The sequence below is a fragment of the Amblyomma americanum genome, chromosome 3 (genome assembly GCF_052857255.1).
Source record: "Amblyomma americanum isolate KBUSLIRL-KWMA chromosome 3, ASM5285725v1, whole genome shotgun sequence".
Taxonomy (NCBI): Eukaryota; Metazoa; Arthropoda; class Arachnida; order Ixodida; family Ixodidae; genus Amblyomma; species Amblyomma americanum.
Window position 1 is genome coordinate 152,263,027 of NC_135499.1, and position 10,266 is coordinate 152,273,292.

Consider the following 10,266-nt stretch of genomic DNA (forward strand, 5'->3'; position numbering starts at 1 on the left):
TGACAAGCGCAATGAGGGAAATGGGTGACAGGGAGAACCAACCAGCGTGGTGCGCTGCACCTGTACCCTATACTTCTCTCCTCCTGTGACGTCACTAGGGGGTTAGTGGTTCTGACCAACTGACTTGGCGCGCCACACCTGCTCCAAGTGGCACCGACCATTAGAATAATGTTATGAAATTGTTGAGCGAGTTGCAGTAATGTTACATGTTATAGGTATACTGAAGGTTATGCTAATGCGAAAAAATACCAAATGACGTTTTTGTAACGTGGTAAACGCTATCTTGACGTTCAAACTAAACATTATGCTAATGCTATGCTCGAGACATTTTGCGTGTTCAGTTCATGACTATAAAACAACGTTATAAATTCTAATGCAATTAAATTCTCAAATCATAACCATAAAAACGACAATGCCAAGATTTTCAAGCACGTCTCAGAGCTTTTGTCACTCTTTGTGCAGTACAGATTTTTTTTCATCTATCTATGCAGCTAAATAGCTGAGATAATGCCTGCCATAGACTGCATGCGCAGGCCAAAAATTTCATTAGAAAACTTTTCATGTTAGCCATCCCCCGCTGTCACTTAAGCACCCTTCATGGCAGGCTATATTTTATCTACAGTACCACTAAGGGCCCTCGTGCGAGGGTATTACATGGGGGGGAAGAGAGAGATTGCAAATATGGCTGCATCGCGCGAAAATACATCCGCTTTCAAAAGCATGCAGTCAAAGCAACCCCTCCAGTGCGCGTAACCAGTCGAAAAGCCAAATTTTGTCGAGCCACAGCGCCAACGGTAATCGCGTTTTCGAAATTCTAAAAACTGATATGGCTATTACTAACGACCGGATACAACTCTTTAATTGCAAATAGGCGCCTAACACTACTAGTTAGAAAGTTAATTATTAAAAATTAGTTAACCATCTTATTAGACTCAAGACGATTCCCCGGTTTTCAAGTGTCCGCCAACACTGGTAATACTATGCCGCAAAACGCATATTTTTACCCCAAAAAGCCTATTTTTGAAAATTTTTGAAAGTGTTCGCTGAAGCACCCAGTATACAAGCTTCAGGTTATGATATTTGTTTGAAGGTGGGTATGTGAGTTGCATGCGCAGCCCTAGTTGCCTCCTTGCAAAGTGTCGATTGCAGTTGTGTGCGCTCACTGCCCGGACTGGCCATGCAGGGGTACTTTACCATTTTGGCGAAAGTTGCATGTATGCTGTTGAAATGTTTAATTAAGGTTTGGAGAAGGTTATTCCAAAGATAATTTTGCAGTGTTTCACAAACGCTAGAAAAAGAGGACATTAACTGTAAAAACGTTTAACCAAATCAAAAAAGTAACATTGCAGTGCCCTCCACTACGGCACCTCTTCTTCCTTTCTTCTTTCACTCCCTCCCTTATCCCTTCCCTTACGGCGCGGTTCAGGTGTCCAACGATATATGAGACAGATACTGCGCCATTTCCTTTCCCCAAAAAACCAATTATTATTATTATTTAACGTTTCGGTGTTATGATTGTCGCTGTCCTATCCCCTTTCCTCCTATAGCACTCCTTCGTGTTACGCCGACGACAACGCGCAACGGAGAAACGTGGCCTTAACTGTTAACAGCTGTCGCTGCAAAATTTGCCTGCACACACTAACCATTAGGTGCTGAAATGCATTCCCACTTACTGCGTCGATTGCTGAACGTGCGCTATAGTTTTCACCTTCTTCATTATCTTCGTGCATGTTCAGGTGCCAGCCCTGAGATCGGAGCCTTACTTTTCTGTTTTCACGAAGTAGCGTTGTAGCTTTCCTCTTCAGCCGTGTGTATATATATATATATATATATATATATATATATATATATATATATATATATATATATATATATATATATATATATATATATATATATATATTACTTATCAAGCAGCAACCATGCCGCCGGTAGGATCCGAACCCACGACCTCCGAATATCGCGTTCGGTAAGAGCACGGGACGCGATATTCGGAGGTCGTGGGTTCGGATCCCACCGGCGGGGCGACATGATTGTTTTTTCTGCTGCTTGATAAGTAATTTTCTTTAAAACTAATTGATTGGCACTAGATATTTAAAATATAGAAACATTCCCCTATGCACCTTGGTTTCGGTGACTGTTGGCTTCCTTAATATATATATATATATATATATATATATATATATATATATATATATATATATATATATATATATATATATATATATATATATATATATATATATATATATATATAATATATATCCACTTCGTTACCCTTAAGGACAGCGGTTATCTTGCCTTCGCATTACATGCCCTGCCCAAGCCCATTTCTTTCTCTTGATTTCGACTAGGATGTCCTTAACCCGTGTTTGTTCCCTCACTCACTCTGCCCGCTTCCGATCTCTTAACGTTACACCTATCATTTTTCTTTTCATGGCTCGCTGCGTTGTCCTCAACTTAAGCTGAACGCTTTTCGTTAGCCTCCACGTTTCTGCCCCGTAGGTGAGTACCGGTAAGATTATGCTGTTGTACACTATCCTCTTGAGGGAAATGGGTAAACTGTCACTCATGATCTGCGAGAATTTGCCATATGCGCTCCACCCCATTCTTATCCTTCTAGTTATCTCCCTCTCATGATCCGGATCAGCTGTGACTACCTGCCCTAAGTAGACGTATTCCGTCACAATTTCTAGGTTCTCGCTGCCAATTGTGAACTGTTGTTCCCTTGCTAGGCTGTTGAACATTACCTTGGTTTTCTGCATGTTAATTTTTAGACCCATCGATCTGCTCTGCCTGTCTAACTCATTGATCATGATTTGCAGTTCACCTCCTGAATGACTCAGCAAGGCAATGTCATCAGCAAATCGCAGATTATTTAGGTATTCTCCATTTATTCTTATTCCCAACTGTTCCCAATTCAGGCCTCGAAATACCTCCTGTAAACACGCGGTGAACAGCATTGGCGAAATCGTGTCTCCTTGCCTGACGCCCTTCCTTATTGGAATTTTATTGCTGACTTTATGGAGGACTATAGTAGCTGTGCAGTTGCTATATATATCTTCCAGTATTTTGACATAAGGCTCTTCTACCCCCTGATTACGCAATGCCTGTATCACTGCTGAGGTTTCCACTGAGTCGAATCCTTTCTCGTAATCAATGAAAGCTATATATAGGGGTTGGTTATAATCTGCGCATTTCTCTATCACCTGATTGATAGTGTGAATATGATCTATTGTGGAATATCCTTTACGAAAGCCTGCCTGATCATTTGGTTGATTAAGTCTAACGTTGCCCGGACTCTATTATCGATTACCTTAGTAAATACTTTGTAGGCAACGCATAGTAAGCTGATCGGCCTGTAATTTTTCAAGTCCTTGGCGTCTCCCTTCTTATGAATTAAGATAATGTTTGCATTCTTCCAAGCTTCTGGTACAGTCGAGGTCATAAGGCATTGCGTATACAGGGTGGCTAGTTTTTCTAGCACATTGTCCCCTCCATCCTTCAACAGATCTGCTGTTACCTGATCCTCCCCAGCTGCTTTTCCCCTTTTCATTGCTTCTAAGGCTTTCTTTACTTCATCTTTCGTTACTGGCGGGATGACGCATTGCTGTACACTGCTGTCTTTCTCATTAACGCTCCGATTACATTGGCTACTGTACAGGTCTGTGTAGAACTCTTCGGCCACGTTAACTATCTCATCCATATTGCTAATGACATTGCCCTGCTTATCTCTTAATGCATACATCTGGTTTTTACCTATGCCTAGTTTCCTCTTCACTGTATTTAGGCTACCTCCGTTCTTTATAGCATGCTCGATTCTCTCCATATTAAACTTCCTTATGTCGGCTACCTTGCGCTTATTTATTAACTTTGATAGCTCCGTTAGTTCTATTCTATCGGTAAAGTTAGATGCCCTCATGTTTTGGCGCTTCTTAATCAGATCTTTCGTCACCTGAGATAGCTTCCCGGTATCCTTTCGAACTGTCCTACCGCCTACTTCTACTGCGCACTCCGTAATTATTGATGTCAGATTATCGTGCATTGAATTAACATCAAGATCATCTTCCTCAGTTAAAGCCGAATATCTGTTTTGCAGCGCTATCCTAAACTCCTGTGCTTTCCCTCTTACGGCTAACTCGTTAATGGTCTTCTTCTTCACTAGCTTCTTCCGTTCCCTCTTCAAGTCTAAGCTAAGTCCAGACCTTACCATTCTGTGGTCGCTGCAACGCACCTTTCCGAGGACGGCCACATCCTGAATGATGCCAGGTTTAGCGCATAGTATGAAGTCAATTTCATTTTTAATCTCACCATTGGGGCTCTTCCAGGTCCACTTCCTGTTTTCTCGTTTGCGGAAGAAGGTATTCATGATCCGTAAATTATTTCTATCCGCGAATTCGGCTAATAACTCTCCCCTGCTATTTCTAGAGCCTGTCCCATAGTCACCTACCGCGTGGTCGTCAGCCTGCTTCTTTCCCACCTTCGCATTGAAGTCGCCCATCAGTACAGTGTACTGCGATTTTGCTTTATTCATTGCTGATTCTACGTCCTCATAGAAACTTTCAACGGTCTGGTCATCATGGCTGGACCACTTTCAGCTTGTACCTCCTATTCAGCCTAATTACTATAGCTGCTACCCTCTCGTTAATACTGTAGAACTCCTCTACGTTGCCAGCTATATCCTTATTAATGAGGAATCCCACACCTAGTTCTCGTCTATCCTCTAACCCACGATAGCACAGTATGTGTCCGTCCTTTAGTACTGTGTACGCCTCACCTGTCCTCCTAACTTCGCTAAGCCCTATCACACCCCATTTAATTCCCGCTAGTTCCTCAAACAGCACTGCTAGGCTAGCCTCACTAGCTAAAGTTCTAGCGTTAAACGTTGCCAGGTTCAGATTCCAATGGCGGCCTGTCCAATAGCCGCCCTTAAATCGATGCTAATCAATAATATTGTTCCTTTATTTCTGATGCCAAGCTAGCTCGGCATGTTCGCCATTCGCGTCTCGTAAACGACTCACCCTGCAGCTGACCAGACGGCAGTCAGGAGTTCGTATACACGTAGCAACACCCAGCAACGCTTCAGCCGCTGTTTGCGAGCAAAGTTTAGCACGAAAGCCGTACGTGGGCGGCACGCATGACACAACGAAGCTGAAAGCGCCAGACTGCATGGAAAACTGGCGAAGAGAACACCGGAGTGATTTGCTCCAGCAGCGCGTATGTTGTCTGTGGACTCAAGAACGCAATCTAAAAATTAGGGCTCCAACCGTACCTGTTTTTATGGACGTAGCAAAAGCGCCCGTCAAGAATCTCCACGGCGTACATTGTAGCTCCCAGTTTTCTTCTTCTTCTGTTCTCCTCCTCGACGTCAGTGTGGAGGTCATTATTCTGTCGCACAACAACCTTCACTTACTTTGGTTTAAATACTTTAGATAAATTCAATTTTATTGGCGAATAAAAATTATTGTCGCAGCAAATTGAGCTCAAAATATATAGCGCTTGTCGTTTAACCGAAACTTATAAAGACAGAACTATTAAAAAAACAACGAAAATCTTAAAAATATATGCAGTGCGACCGCGTATATTTACTAAAAGAAGTTAAGAAATAGTTATAAAAATACTGAGCTTTACTTTTCCAGAAGGAAGCTCGAGCATGGTTCTTGCTGTAATCAGCGTGTTAATTATCTTTGCAGTATTAAGCAGTATTTGCAGTAGCTCCCATTCTCAGCAAATAAGGCCAACATCGTCCGAACTTGGAAACGAACATGGGGGAGAGCCTGACGCAGAGCAATGAAATGAACTTATCCGAAATATTTAGAAAAGTTTTCTTCCAAACTGCATCAAGCAGAAAAAAATTACGGAGGGCACTTAGGACTACTTACGTGCTGTGAATGCGAAATCATGCACGCGGGGTTTTCGGCTGCAGTGAAGCTGATATGTTCGCGCCGCCCAAATGGAATTTGCTGAAGGCAACGATACCCAAACACAGCGCGAGTGCGCTAAACTGCTTCTGAGGCGGCAACAGCAACGACTGGCAGCTTAGAGCGCGGGCTGTTGTGCTGCGGTGATGGTGGCCAGCGAAGATGATCTATTCGCGCCGGCCTGCATGGGTTCGAAACCCACTTCGAAGGAAATTTTATCTTTCTTTCTTTCCTGCCGATGGCGTCATGAGGTCACGTGGGGCTTTCGGTCCGTTTCTCTTGGACGGTCGGTCAACGCCGGGTTTTCTGATCGATGAGCCATGTAATGCTTTCGCATTGAAATATCGCCAGTCCAGACCGGGATTTGAACCGTCGGCGGCGCAAACAGATCAGCTGACCACTCAGCCATTGCCGCATTTTTTTCTCTATTGCCTGTTCGGGCAAATACAGGAACACCCCAAAAGTGTCGGCTGGTATATGACATCAAAACTTATGGATTTTCATTTTGACAAGGACATCTATCAATTCAATAAGTTCATCAGAGCGAACTTGTTTATTGAATGCATCATGCGGCTCGCATGCATCTTCAACAAAATACGTACCCACAGGGCGTACGTCATGATCACAATCTGTCCCCATACGATTCCGCCAAATCGCATGCAGGCAAAAAAAAAAAACGCATCATATAGAAGCGACTCATTGTTAACGTCTAGAAACTGAAGGTCCTGGGCGAGGCAGGGGTGTCTTTTTAGAGCGCAGCTCTGAGACGACCGCTCCTGGCTTCCACGTCGTAGTTGTCAGCATTGCCGGCGTAATCGGCCTAACACGCCACCTGACAGGTCACCCTGTCACCTGACAGACGACAGGTGGCGGGTATGTACTAGCAGAGCGACATTGACACAGTGTATACAAATTGCGGAAAAGGAACACAGGCCCTTATGGCTAGCATTTCTGGATATTAGGGGAGCCTATGACAACGTTACTCAGGAGCATTTGTGGGACATACTGGGCACATTGGATGTGGAAAATGGAGTAATTAATCTTTATATATATATATATATATATATATATATATATATATATATATATATATATATATATATATATATATATATATATATATATATATATATATATATAGAGAGAGAGAGAGAGAGAGGTAACAGAGTGCTCATAAAATGGGGAAAAAATGTATCAGGGCCTGTACAGATACAGCGGGGGCTTAGGCAAGGATGTCCTCTGTCCCCTTTGTTGTTCATGTTGTACCTGCAAGGGTTGGAGACCAAGCTAGAGGGGAGCGGACTAGGCTTCAACCTATCTTTTTGCAAGCAAGGGGAATGGATTAAACAGACATTACCGGGACTAATAGACGCGGACGATATAGTGATAATGGCTGACAACAAGGAAGACTTGCAGAAGTTGTTAGACATATGCAGTAAAGAGGGAGATAGATTAGGCTTCAAGTATAGTAAGGAAAAATCTGCAGTCATGATATTTAATGAAGAGGGCGGCGAACATAGAATACAGGAGTTCGTGCTAAATGTAGTGAATGAGTACAAGTATCTTGGGGTTTGGATAAATAACAGTGCTGAGTATCTGACAGAACATGAAAAATATGTAATGATAAAGCTAGTAGGAATGCAGCTGTCATGAAAAATAGGGCACTGTGGAATTACAATAGGTATGAAGTGGTAAGAGGGATCTGGAAATGGGTGATGGTCCCTAGCCTGACCTTCGGTAATGCGGTCCTGTGTATGAGGCCAGATGTTCAAGCAAGGCTAGAAATTAAACAACGGGGAGTAGTGAGGTTAGGTTTGGGAGCACATGGCAATACACCAAATCAGGGGGTACAGGGTGATATGGGATGGGCGTCTTTCGAGAGCAGAGAGGCTAGCAGTAAGATAGCATCTGAGGAACGATTGAGAAAAATGGGGGAAAAGCAGTGGGCTAGGAAAGTTTTCAGATACGTGTATATAAAGAATGTTGACACGAAATGGAGAAAGCGAACTAGAAAATTGACAAGCAAATATCTGGACAGCAGTAAGGGGGCAAATCAGCAATTATCGGTCAAGAAAAAGGTTAAAGAAACAGAGAGAGTTCTGTGGAAAACAGGGATGCTAACGAAATCGGCAATGGGAACATACCGGACCTTTAAACAGGAAATTGGCAAAGAAAATATCTATGATAATTGTAAGGGAAGCTCTTTGTTGTTTGAGGCCAGGGCTAGAGTTTTGCGGACTAAGACGTATAGAGTCAGGTACCATGAGATAGACACTGTGCATTGCGTACGGAGAGGAGGAGGAAACGGCTGAACACTTGATACTTTTCTGCAAAGGGCGTCACCCTACAGTGGAAAGCAGCGGGGCTGACTTACCCAAGGCATTGGGGTTTAGGGATAGTGAAGGGAAAGTGGATTTTAAGAGGTTAGAAGTAACCAAGCGAAGGTTATACGATTAGTGGCTAAAAGCAAGACAGGAGTAAAATTTCACAAGGCATGGCTAGGTGGCTTGAGCCACCGCCCCGATTTAAAGGGTTCAGTCGTATCCATCCATCCAGCGAAACGCCACCTGCCACAGCGAGAGCGGTGGAATGGACAACCGGAAGGTGGCTGCCACGGGAACATCCTGGAGGGTGGCTAAAGTAGGGTGCCCTGATAGCCAACGGCGCTGGCCATCGTGACATCCTAGTGGCTAGCAGCGTGACACGCCACATGCCAGCCGTGGCGTGAGAATACGCGAACAGCTGTGATCAAGTTTCGCACTACCGGATATCGTAATCGTCTGCCAATTACGCTTCAACGCTTCAGGATGTGCCAATGCACCTCTTTATTAGAGTGGAGTTTGGATGGCTACGTACGTAATGTTGTGCAGTTTGAAGAACGTTTTAACTCCAGCTGGTGGGACCATCATTTTGTTCACGCGTTTTGGTACGTCCTCTCATGCACTGAAGAGGGACCTGTACATTGGTTCTGGAAACGTTATGTCTGCTCTGTCCGCGTTCAACCTTTTGCGTTTCAAATCTGTGAAGTAATCCCGTGAAAATGTTGCGGTCTCAAATCTACAGGCACTATTGATGGATGGATGGAAGGTAGGAGCGTCCCCTTTGAAACGGGGCAGTGGTTGTTGCCACTATGCTCAGTTTTTTTCCTTTATTTTTGTTTACTCTGCTGTAAGTTGTTAATACAATTCGCCCTTAATACAATACTAATTAATACAATACTAACCCCTTCCCGCAAGCGCCCTCTAACGGCGTGTCCGAGGCTGTCTGTGGAAGAAACGATTTATGTTTCGAAGAGAAGACGAGACGCGCAGCTGCAGAAGCTTTGGTGCCTGAGAAACTGAAACCGGGACACCAACTGTTTCGCAATGAGATTAGATATATGCATCCACCAAATGAAAGCCTATAAGAGGTTGTTGCAGAGTGTTCTCTCTAAAATCGTGATTGCCACACAAACGTCACAACCACTCAGCCGTTGTTGTTGTAATCCTCATAAAATGACACATGCACACACAGGGATATCGGCCAAGAACTGGGGTGCACAGAGAGTTTTTCAGATGAATTTTTTCATGGACAAAAAATAATGATTGCTGGGGGACATAGAAGTAAAAAAAAAGATGAAACACCGAAATAAAACGGGAAATGCATAACGCACGCAGGAGATGGACACTGTGGGATTTGTAGGCGAGTGATTAAGAATAATAATAACGATGATGATGACGATGATGAAATAAATAATAATAATAAATGTTAGCAAGGCAGCCGATTAGATTCCAGTAAGAAATTTTGACTGGCGGTAAAAACAGATCAATATGGCTGTACCCAAGTATGGTGGCGATCGGGCTGCTCAAACTAAGGCCAAGCTGTTGCAATGCCCTCTCTAAAAACAGTCTTCTCGTCATGGTGAAGCAGCGGAAAAATAACAAGAAATGGTCTATTGATCCCTAGCTGTTCACCACAGAATACGCAGACAGGAGAAAGCGCCAAACCTCTCGCACACCGCTTCGGAATTCGTCGTCTTCATTATCTTTGCAAATTTAAAATTATTTTTTGGGGAAAGGAAATGGCACAGTATCTGTCTCACATATCGGAGGACACCTGCGCCGTAAGGGAAGAGATAAAGGAGGGAGTGAAAGAAGAAAGGCAGAAAGAGGTGCCGTAGTGGAGGGCTCCGGAATAATTTCGACCACCTGGGGATCGTGCACTGACATCGCACACGGGCGCCTTTTGCGAAACGCGGCCGCCGCGGCCGCGGTCGGGTTCGGACCCGAGGACTCCTGATCAGTAACCGAGCGATTCATTATTTTTCATCCACGTTTTCTGGGCCGCGACTGTTGGCGGAGAACAC